This window comes from Leopardus geoffroyi, chromosome B1 (genome assembly GCF_018350155.1).
Source record: "Leopardus geoffroyi isolate Oge1 chromosome B1, O.geoffroyi_Oge1_pat1.0, whole genome shotgun sequence".
In the NCBI taxonomy this organism is placed as follows: Eukaryota; Metazoa; Chordata; class Mammalia; order Carnivora; family Felidae; genus Leopardus; species Leopardus geoffroyi.
The window spans coordinates 63,341,192-63,353,604 of NC_059327.1; the positions used below are offsets into that span (position 1 = coordinate 63,341,192).

The 12,413-nt window shown below is 39.1% G+C and overlaps 1 pseudogene; it reads right to left on the reverse strand.

The window, feature by feature from the left end:
* Window positions 1–5,749: 5,749 nt before the first annotated feature.
* LOC123596375 overlaps window positions 5,750–12,413 on the reverse strand; it is a 65,833-nt pseudogene continuing 59,169 nt past the window's right edge.

Sequence of the window (12,413 nt, forward strand, 5' to 3'; positions counted from 1 at the left end):
AAGAAGAAAATATGAACAGATTCAAAATTTAGGCCATCTGTAAAGTGTGTATTTGACTAGCTTAAAAATAAAGACGTACATATTAAAGAATTAAGGCTGAAAGCTAAAAACTAAAAAGAAAACAGAAACATCAAAATTACGAGTGAGTAGAAAGTAATTGCAGAAAACACTTAAAATAAGGTATTTAGTCAGATCCTAACTGCCAAGTTAGGTGAGTCAGTGGATATGCAAATGACTCAGGTCTCTAACACTCAATATCCTAATCGAGGTGCACCACCTGAGTCTTTAGCTTGAATTGCTCAGATAACTGCTGAACCCTCTGGGGTACTCGCCACAGAGTTAGGAGAGAGAGTCAAACTTGAATCCAGTACTAGTGAAATCACCACCCACCTCCCCAAGTTAAAAAGCTACTGGGAGGTGATCTAGTTAGAGTACTCATTGGTTCATGCAAGAACACTGTGCCATCTGGTGAGGGGGATGGTCACTACATTTCTTCTTCAAGACACGTCATGCTGATTGATTAGTGGTTCTTTCCTATTGCTCCAGGAAGCAGTTAAACACAACCTCTCATTTTGGTAAAGTAAAAAATGAGGCATAGACAGTGTAAGCATTGATTTTATGCCATAAATGAAGACCACATTAACATGAGAGCTGTAACTTTTTCTGACTTTAGGCAAATAAATAAGCCCCCAAAGTGTTGTGCTGTTAGAATAGAAACTCCCATTTGAACAACTACAGTTAAAAGGGAAGGATACTAGGTCTCTTGAGACTTTAAGAGCAGGCATTCTGCATGGCCTTTGGAGGGCCAGCATGAACTGGAGTGCTGTAGAGACCCGTGAAACCCCTCTGTGCATCTATTTTATTCTCCTTTTGTTTCTGCAGATCACTTTTCTCTATTTCCCAGTCCCCATGGTAGTTTCAAGTACATTAATGAAGGCCCAAGAGTCAAATACAAGGACTGGTTAAAGATATACTTAAGAAAGTCCAGAAAGGTGACAGAGGATTCTGGAGGTCAGTGGATGAGAGCAACCATAATGGAAGAGGTTAACATAAATTCATAAAAAGAACTTAAAACAGCACAATTAACCAAAACAACAAATATTACAAAATCCAGAGGTGGGTAAGAGAGGGTGGTTGCTTGCTGAATTTTAGCACTGAAATGTATGCAATCCTTTTTTATTGTTTAATGCCTTAGGGATCTACTTTCACTGGAAGAGCTTAAGAGGGGACACTGTATCTCCAGGGAGAAACCAGACTTCATCTATGGTGAGGAAGCAGAGTGATTGATCTCTGATGAGTACTGTTCATAATTCTGTGATGCAAGCATTTGCGCAGACGCTATGTGGGGTTTGCATAAGAATGCAAGTAAACGAGAGACTTCTACAAACAGTTGACCTTTCCCATCAGTCTTTTTTTCTTTCTTCTTTTGTTTGATTCACTTTTATTATTAGGAGCAAAAAGTGAGCAGATTAGAATTTTATTTCCTTTCATAATTCATAAACATGATAGATATGACTAAATAGTTTGGAAATTTTCAATTTCAACAGGTATCCTGTGTTGAACACAAGAATCTTCCATTTAGCCACATTATTATTGAACTTCCATTGGTTTTTCATCCAGAAGACATGTTTGAGTGATCTATATTGTATTGTGTGTGATCCTCAGTACTAATTAGCACAGACCATGCACTGCTAACAGTGTCCGGCACTGTTCTAAGAGCCTCATCCATGTGACTTCATGTAATCTATATCCACATCCAGCCACATTGACATTGTTAGTTACCTGTTCTTTTGCTGAGGAAACTGAGGCACAGAGATATTAAACAATGAGGCCTGGGTCACACAGGAAGGAAGTTGGATGTGAATGTCGGCATGGAGTCTCCAAAGCCTTTTCCTTAACTTGGCTATCTTTCCAAAGGTCACAAATATAAATATCTACATTAAGGAGCAGTTTATGATACACACTGACAGAGTGGTTTTCCAAAAGTAGAGTAGGCATTGCTGATTTCCAGGTGTTTGACCTGGCCAAAAAAAATGTTGAATGATGGAGAATTATGAATGTTGAACTTAACTGTTAGACAATGGGGACCCACTAAAGAATTAGAGATTTTGCAGCAAAGAGGGAAAACCAAAGGTTTGATGCTTTAGTGGGAAGACAATTTGGCAGCCCTGTGAGGGAGATGGTTTCATCGGGGAGAACTGGGCCCTGGGATCTAGGGTGTTAGGGCCAAGGTGAAGGACTTCAGGAATAATCTCGCAATTGTGTAGGTATACAGGATTTGGGCTTACACCAATATGATTTTAGGAGACATGGAAAAGAGAAAAAAGATAAACCATAATACTTTCCCTTTTTCTCAGCTTTCTTTCCTTACCACAAGTACACTTAATTTTTCTGTTTTGTTTCCCTGAGAGAATTTCCTAGGGCAGCAAAATAGTCATGTTTTGCCTTTGATATCTGAGTGCTAATCGGATGTTCAATGGCTTTGTTCTGCTGTTTATGACTTGAAAGGTAACCATATGGGACAAATGAAAGCATGATCCTCAGTCTATACTCTGTTTATGGTAGATCCAGTACAGTAGCTTCAATGGCTACGTTTGAGGGACTCTGAATATTTAAACATAAGCAAAGCCTTTGAAGGCCTAGATAATGTTGATCAGTCTCTAGCAAATGACAGGGATTGACACACGCTCCCATGGATTTACATAACAGGGTAAGATGTATCTTAAGCTCTTTACACTTCTGCCCTTTATATTAGAGGGTTGCCCTCTTGAGGAAAGGTCTGATTCCTTTATATCCTTCAGTGCTTTGCATTTAGATTTGTATTGCTTGACTTTTTTTTGCTGGTAATTCTTACTAGGACCTGTTGTAGCATGTGGTTCTTTGTGTGTTTTTTGTTTTATTTTTTTCATAGACCTCAGATCATCTCTTTTTATTTTATTTTTTAAAGTTTATTTATTTTGAGACACAGAGCACAAGTGGGAGAGGGGCAGAGAGTGAGAGGGAGAGAGAGAATCCCAAGCAGGCTCTGCCTGACATGGGGCTTGATTTCACAAAGCATAAGATCATGACCTGAGCTGAAATTAAGAGTTGGACACTTAACCAACTAAGCCACTCAGGAACCACAGTCAGACTATCTCTTTTAAAAATGAGTCATCCCTGGGGCCCCTAGGTGGCTCAGTTGGTTAAGCATCCAACTCTTGTTTTTGGCTCAGGTCATGGTATCACGGTTCGGATTGTGAATGTGAGAACTGTCAGTATTTATACTGTCTGTGTGGAGCCTGCTTGGGATCCTCTCTCTCTCCCTCTCTTTCTGTCCCTCCCTTGCTTGCTCTTTCTCTCTCAAAAAATAAAAAATAAAAAATAAATGAGTTATCCCAACAACATACTAAGTGAGCTAAGTCAGACATAAAAGGACAAATAATGAGTTTTTTCATTTGCAGAAGTTAGTATAGTCAAATTCATAAAGACAGAAAGTAGAATAGTGGTTACCAGGGGCTGGGGTGGGTGAGGGGGAATGGGGATTGTTTAATGGATACAGAGTTCCAGATCATTCTATGGGACAATGGAAAATTTCTCAAAATGGCTAGTGGCGATGGCCACACAACAATGTAAATGTAGTTTATGTCACTGAAACTTACACTTAAAAATGGTTAAAGTGGCAAACTTTATATTGTATATATTTTATCATGACCAAAAAAAAAAAAAAAAAAGAGTCATACTAACTTACCCTAGTTACCCCTTTCAAGACTGATATGTTGGTGGCTATGTTCCAGGAATCTCACTAATAATTCTATATTGCTTGAATTTTGCAATCTTTTTTGAAATGTGCAATCTGAGAATTTATTAAAAATGGGGCAGACCCCATCACTTACTTCCATCCAGGTAAATAATTGATCCTGTTTGCCTAGTGGCATTTCACAAGCCATATTCTCTTGAAACTTAGATCTACAAGGTGTTAATAAATGTCACTGAAAAATAATTGAGGGAATTATAGAGCCTGAGAAGCTGTGAGTTAACAATACTAAGAATCTTTCTTACTCTCAGACTTCTCTCAAATTTTAGCATACTAATGTGAATAAAGAATATTCGAGAAAGTAGCAGAGTATGCATATCTCCCCCCAAACTTCTGGCCACACACCTGTCTAAAAACAGAAAATCTTTTGGGACTAGAATTCCTTGGATAACAGTTTGGGGGAATGGAGAGTGGCAGGATAAAGTCCAGCTATTTAGTATGGATTCCAACATCTTCCATGGCGATTCCACTAAAATTCCAGCCTTCTACATCCCCACCCCCCACTCAGATAGTGCGTAGCCATGTTATACTTCTTGATTAGTGTAATTTGCACTCTTGGCTCCCATGTACTTGTTCAAGCTCAGTCTGGTATGCACTCCTCTCCTGTTTATCCACCAGAGAAACTTGACCTCATTCAAGTTTTTCTTGGCTTTCTAAGTGTGAAGGAGTTGCAAATGTCTTATTACATCTTTTGAAGCATTAATGCATACCTTAGCTACTTACGTGAGCAATTATGACATTTTACCTTTATTATTGCTAATTGTTGACAAGTCTCTCTTATTTACTACATGTTAAGTTTCATGAGTGTAAGGCAAGGCCATGTCTTATTCATCTTCGCATTTTCCCCACCCTGTTGTCATTCACGTCAAATAGGTATTCCCTATGTATATGTTTGCAAACTTGAATTTCATTACTTAGCAGTACCTATGGTGCATCAAGCATCCGAACCAGGTTTAATTGGTAGGATTAAAAAAAATATTAGTCACAGTTTCTGTTTGTTAGCAGATAGGAAACCAACACATGCAGAGCTGAAATAATTTTAGAAAAATTATAAAGTGAAATTGCTGATGCAAATGGGGGAAAATAGAATACGTGAGTGAGGAAAAGCAAAACCTTAAAGACTAATGTAGTTGGCTGAGTTGAAGGATAGCACTTGAGCTGAGTTTTAAAGGACGTGGTGGGGGGCGCCTGGGTGGCGCAGTCGGTTAAGCGTCCGACTTCAGCCAGGTCACGATCTCGCGGTCCGTGAGTTCGAGCCCCGCGTCGGGCTCTGGGCTGATGGCTCAGAGCCTGGAGCCTGCTTCCGATTCTGTGTCTCCCTCTCTCTCTGACCCTCCCCTGTTCATGCTCTGTCTCTCTCTGTCTCAAAAATAAATAAAAACGTTAAAAAAAAAATAAAGGACGTGATGGACATGAATTAGTGGAGAGGACCAGAAGTGCTGCTTTCCTTTGCTGTCATCCTAATTTACATCATCAGCATCTTTATCAGAATTATTAAAACCCACCTTTCCTATCACCATTTTGTTATCAAAAAGCTGTCCATGGATGGTGCTGTCTGTTGACCTTTTCACATCTACCTGGTGTAACCGGGCTTCCTTGGCTAAGGCGATGTCTATTTCTATAGTTTAGCATCTCACTGGTGAAGTCATTTTTTTCCTTTGATCCTGTGGATGGTGCGTAAGTGACAAAGGGAAATGAAAGAGGTGTTTTTATACTCTAGCAAGTCATAGTATATTAACCACATGACGTAACTGTTGTTTTATGTATCATGACCTGAACCTTAATGCCATGTTGCCACCATATTCTGGTGGGGAAAAGACTCAGAGGCTTTTTCTGCTTTGGTATTATCTACTTAAATAATTCTGATTTTTAAGACTCCAAGAAAGTTGTCACAAGTCTTGCTTTATGGAAACCTATGGAAGGAGATGTTGCCTAACTGACGTCAGCCCTTGCTAATTACTTGGCAATCACTTGGCCTTCACAGGTACCATGGACGTTTCTGCCATTGCTGACAAATGGGAAGGGGCATGTAGTGACGTTCATTGTGCCACAGGCCGTCAACAGCAGGGAAAGACTGATTTGGCAGCTCCAGTGATGAAACTTCAAAAGGAAAAATTGTTGAAAAATTTAAGGTGCCTAGTTGGTTGAATTATATCACAGAAATAATGGGAACATTTAGGCCAGGCGAAAAAGAGAGACATAACTGCATTTAAAGGATTGCCATATCATTCTACAAACCTCCAGCAGCCTACTTTCTCCAAACTGAGCATGCGGCTCTCTTACTAGGTCAAAGTCCAGCCAGGCATGTCTGCTTTCGTGAGCATTCAGCATGAGAAAGGCCAGCTCTCCTTAAGATTACAAACCACTAGGGGCGCCTAGGGGCTGGGTCAGTTGAGCATCCAACTTCCACCGAGGTCATGATCTCACAATTTGTGGATTAGATCCCCGCCTCTGACTGTGTGCCGACAGTGTGGAGCCCAGAGCCTGCTTCAGATTCTGTGTCTCTCTCCCCTTCCCCGCTTGCGCGCTCTCTCTCTCTCTCAAAATAAATAAACATTAAAAAAAAATTACAAACCACTAACATTTCCTTTCATTGGGATACTTCTTTTGAAAGAGATATTAAGCTGTTACATTTAACCAAATAGTACATGGGAAGGTGCTTTGTAAACAGTAATTTCCAGCAGCAATAACAGAAGAATATTTTATGCATTATCATATACTTCTAACACTCCATTCTATATGTGAATGCTCTTATTTTCATTATTTGAGGCAATTTCTCATCCTGGAATTTAGAGCTTACTTGCATTCGGTTTATAAGACAGATTTCCCATTACCATTTGATACAGGCTTGAGAGACGGAAGGAACATCGGCAAAAAATGTTAAATATGAGCAAGGGGCAGTGGTGGTGGGTGGTCGTGGTTATGGGAGTAGAAGGAGGTCATGATAGTAAGGCCTGTCCTGAGAATCAGTATCATTCAATTGCTTGAATTTCTGCTGCCATGGGAGCAAATGTCAATGCCTCATTTCAGAGGAGTAGCTTTGAAGTACACTAATGTGCAAAATCATAGGGGAGAGGAAAGGAAACTGCAAGGGAGTAGCTGTAAACAAAACGATCGTTATTAAGTGAATCTGGCACTTTTGTTTTTGTTGCCCATATAAATAATGTTAGAAATAACTCTAACTTCAGACGTAAATTTCAGTCTATTCTTGAGATTGTATCTTGAGATATTATTTGTTAAGCGGTTCTTTCCTCTAACTTCTTTCCCCCTGGTTAATCAGAGACTTCCATATTGCCCCAAGAAGTAGGAATATTGTAAAAGGAATAAAAAGAACTAGAAAGAGTCAGTGTTCAGTTTCCTTGACTTTCAATATAGGGCTTTAAGATTCAAAAGGGAAAACCTAAACCATTTAAGGAACAATTTACACCTGGAAGTAGAATGAATGAGGAAGTAGAAAATGAGATTATGCTCTACTAGGGTCGCCTCTACCCTGCCCCCTGGTGGGAAGATAGAGGAACGACACAGGAATAGTTCTGGAGATTTCGATTAAAGACTTGGGCAATGCTGGAAACCAAATCATTGATTCTTTGCTGAGGGAGTCTTGCATGCAACTTGTATGAAGGAGGTACGACAGTGGCCTATCTTGTCCCTGAGGGTCCTTTTAATGTTAGCTGTCTACATATTGCTCTCTTGTCAGTTTGCAGAAGGATTTCAGGCTGTCCTAAACTGCCCCATGTAGATAGATACCATCCTACCCCGACCTCTTTAAATAACCCATTACAAATTCTCAAGTTGACTAATATGCCTAAGGGAATACAGCCAGTCTATTGCTAGTATTCACCCCAAAAATACCGTTAGGATTCAAACTCAGACTATTTCATGCAAGGAACGAGCTCCATTTAACTACTAGGAATTACAGAGAGATCCAAGGAACTGAGTCATAAGAACTGTCATCAGAGGATGCCGAAACTGTGACAAGTTTACCTCTGAATTGGGCAGCCTGCTGCTTAGAAGGACACTTTCCACTAGGCATAATCTTGTGAAAAATAAAAAAATCTTTATTTATATTTAGAATGGCTTTTTATAGATGTTAGTGATCATAAACTCGTATCTTATTTGTACCCTACTCAAGAAATGATCAACAACCTTCTGTCTTTTGTTTTTTTTCTGAAGTTAAGTTTTTTTTCACTTATAAAATTAAATAAAACACTACTATACAGGGCTACGAGGATTAAATTGGATAACATGTCAAATGTCGAAGCACTTAGCACAGTGTCTGACACATACAAGACCTAGAAAACTTTAGTGATTGTCTTAGAAAAAAAGAAAAAGAAAAAGAAAAAATGTTCTAGGGCTATTTTTATGTATTAACCACATAAAAAGGTCAGGTGCCAAAATAAAATATGTATCATTTCTATTTAATGGCTCTACCTCTTAATTTCCCTGGGAGATTTACCCAAAGGCACTTTTTCCCTGATATTATGATTCTGTTGAGATCTTGAGGAGGGATTTCAGTGATTTCACAGATGCAAATGAAATAAGAAGCAGGGGAGCCCATCTTCATGATCCTTTGTAAACTTCATTCTGCATGAGCTAGGGTACGTGCATATCATCCTGTCCCAAACATACCCTAAGTCTCTGTCCCCATGACAGCCAGAGCCAGAGCCCAATGCCTACCTTTGAGGAGACTGTGTTTTGAGTCTCCCAAACCCACATATCTGATTTCTTTAATCAGATATGTGCAATAAATTCTTTAATCAGATATGTGCAATTCTTTAATCCGTACAATCTTTCTTCTGAAAAACTCATGGCATTATCATTACAGAATGTTATCCCATTTCTTTCTTTGGTTTGCAGAATAGAGGAGAAACCGTTATTTGATGTTATACAGGGGATTTAGCAAAATCCTGGTCTCTCTAGAGGGTAGCTCAGAGTTCACATAGGAGGAAGTTTGATGCTACGCAAGGGGGCATCTCTGGTGACGAAGAAGGCCATTGTATGTATTTTTTTTGCTTAATTAGGATAATCACTTTTCATTACCTGCTGCTTAATTCAATGTTTCTAAAATTCAAGGCCCATATTAATCTCATTTAACACAATAGCAGCATTCATTAGAAAACATTTCTTATTTAGTCTTGATGGGTTCTTCACAATTGTCATATTATAGATAATGTAGTAGGGATAATTTTGTTTCAATGCCTGACCTATAGTCCCATCATTTTTGTTGTTATTGGTGCAGATAATAAACTGCTATTAAATCCCAATATTCTAAAAGATTGCTAAAATGACTGAGCATCTGTTAGTTTGAGCTTTTTTCCTCCAGGGCAGCAATTTGAATTTTTTGTAAGCTAACTTTTGCTTGGTTATTTGTGTTTGTTGAGGCAGGGGTATTTAAATCTTGATACAACTTTTTTTTCTTCATGTGAAGGAACTCCAAAAACAGTTTATATTCTCTTTCCACCTCCCATCTGCCCTGCCTTAGGCACCTAAAAAGATTCTGGTAAGGAAAACTAGAATCTTCTTTACTTTGTTGTAAGAGGCAAGAGACAAGCCTTCTGGGGGAAGAGAAGGGCTTGGCATTGATAATATTTTCCCAGTCTTTTGGCTTAAGCCCTCCTAAAATAAATAATTCAAAACATTAGGGATGTTTCAGAACATATCAATCCAAGGTGCGGAAGGGTGTGTCTGGTCTTTGCACAGCCAACAGCTAATCAAAGACTTGCTTATCATAAATGTATTCATGTAGGAAATAAGAACCTGATCTGTTTAAATCTTACAGAGCATATAAGACCCAGTTCACAGCTTTGAGTAAAATTCCTGACTCCCTTTGATAAGATTGTGGGGACAAATGTGAAATATTTTTAGAAAAGTAGAAACATCGTAAAGACTGCAGGTACTTCACTGGTGTGTTTCTGGAATTTTCTGTCAATAGCATTGCTAGAATTAATTGATTATATACAGCTACATTGCTGTCCCCTCAATTCACCTGCACACATGTTACAATCACCTGTCTTGATAGAAACAAGCAATTGCTTCAGGATTGTTTTCTATACCAGTGTTTAGTAGAACTACTCTACTCTATGGGTTAGAATATTTCCTTAGTCTTTGAATTTTGAGGAAACCATACATTATACTTTATTTTACCCAGAATGTCTCAAAAAAGTGAAACAGGTCATCTTCATAGTTTCTTGTTGTCTCTTAAGGTTTACAAAGTGGAGGAATTCATATGACTTGGACGAAATGTGCAGCTATTGGTTTTGAGGAGTTTGTTAATTGCTGGTTTTATCCTCCAGTTGATTTGGGGATCTATGTATTTCATATACAGGAAAGGAAAGTGGATTAGGGCACTGGTATAGGAATAGAAGAAATTGTGATTTTTCTCTTCTCAAGTGTTGAATGTTTTGTCTACATTTTCAATGGTATGCACCTTCCAAGTATTTCTCTGTCAGTTATGTATCTTTTACACTCTTATAACGTAGGCTGCAAATCTCCTCATGCAAACACAGAACCCAATGAGTGAAAATGCTAACCAGCCCAGGGCCACGGGCTGAGAGGTGGGAATTAATTTGTCTTTAGGTTTCCTCATATTGAACTTTACTAGATGGACAGTGCTGACCCTTGCTCTTATTAATTCATTGACCTTACATTATCCCATAAAAAATTACTTAAGGAAATTTTTATTTGACAATTTGAGGATGTTATATGACTGTCAAAAGCAAATTATATAATTTCTCCTTCTCTAACATTTATGCTTTCTTGCAGTTTTTAAGTTTTGTCAGTCAACACACATTTCACTAAGTTCCTTTTGTGGGTAGGAAGTTTCTAGAATTTTCTTTACAAGGAACAAGAGGATGCATGAAACATAGTTACTTCTTAGAAGAGGTTTTAGGGGGAGCTAAGGTAGCTACCCTAGAACATTAACCAGTCATTCAGGTAGGTGCGCCTAGGTGGGTCAGTCGGTTAAGCGTCTGACTTTGGCTTAGGTCATGGTCTCATGGTTCATGGGTTCGAGCCCCGTGCCCGGCTCTGCGCTGACTGCTTGGAACCTGGAGCCTTCTTTGGATTCTGTGTCCTTCTCTCTCTCTCTCTCTCTCTGCCCCTCCCCCACTCACACACACACACACACACACACACACACACACACACTCTCTCTCATCTCTCTCTCTCTCTCTCTCTCCCCAAAATGAATAAACGTTAAAAAATTTTTTAAAAAAAAACAGTCATTCAGGTATTGTTTGGTTAACTACCATGGAAGTGACATAGAGAATTCATGTTACCCTTCAGAGAGAGGGTTGTCAACAGGCTGGAGCAGTTGAGATATGGCACTTGTCCTAGGCTTTAGAAACAGTAAGGGGTGCCTGGGTGGTTCAGTCAGTTAAGCATCCAACTTCTTGATTTCAGCTCAGGTCATGATCTCAAGGTTGGTAAGTTTGAGCCCTGTGTCTGGCTCTGGGCTGACAGTGTGGAGTCTACTTGGGATTCTCTCTCTGCCCCTCCCCTGCTTTCTTTCTCTCTCTCCCAAAATGATAAACATTAAAAAAAAAGCAGCAGTTATGGTGTAGGGTAAAAAAAAAACAGTAAAATGGACTAAGCAGACCTTGGTTCTCACTTTAGACTAGACTTGAGTGAGTTGTAGAATCACCTTGTGTCTCAGTTTTCTCATCTGTAAAATGAAAAGCTTAGATACAATTTTAGTGTCTATCTAGAACTAAATGTAATTATTTGGGTGAGAAGGACTCTTCTGGGTAAGGCAGCTTCTGCAGTGTCTGCCAATGATCCCTGCCTTCTGTTATTTATGGCAACATTGAGGGAATTCACTTCAATGATTAGATTATGAACTATTGGGACTTTTTTCTTGCTAGCAGACTCCCTCTATTGCTCTTTTGGCTTGTGTGTACTTTGATAAAGCAAGTTGCTGTGTTGGAGAAGCCCCGAGGCAAGAAACTGAGGGCCACATCCAGACAAGAACAATGGATGAATTGAGGTCCTCCGCCTAACAGCCAATGAAGAGCTGAATGCTTCCAACAACTATTGAGTGACATGCTTCCCCAGTAGAGCCCACCGATGAGATTGCATTCACTGAGCCAACACTTTCACTGCAGCTTTGTGAGAGACCATGAAGCAGTGAGGACTCAGTTGGTCACGTCCAGATTCCTGACCTACAGAGACTGTGGTGTAAGAAATGGGTGTTGTTTTAACAGGCCATATTGTCGGATAATTTGATACTCAGCAATAGACAATGAATACACCCATTTAACTAAAATATATTGTTTGGTATCACAAATACTGTTTAGTTATTATGGAACTTTTATTACAATGTAAATAATGTAGTTAATTTTTATTATAACGTAGATGAGCAAAGGAGGTGTCTATATGACTTTCTACTTTGGAATAATCCCTGGTAAAACCTTGATAAAGCTGTTAACCTTCATTAAACCTGTTGGACCTCTTTCAGCGTACATGTGTGTGTGGTTTTGTCTCTCCATGTATCATTTGGTGTCATCTGTTTTCTTTCAGGAATCTTTCTTTCTTTCTTTCTTCCTTCCTTTCTTTCTTTCTTTCTTTCTTTCTTTCTCTTTCTTTCTTACTTTCTTCCTCTCTTTCTCTTTCTTTCTTTCTC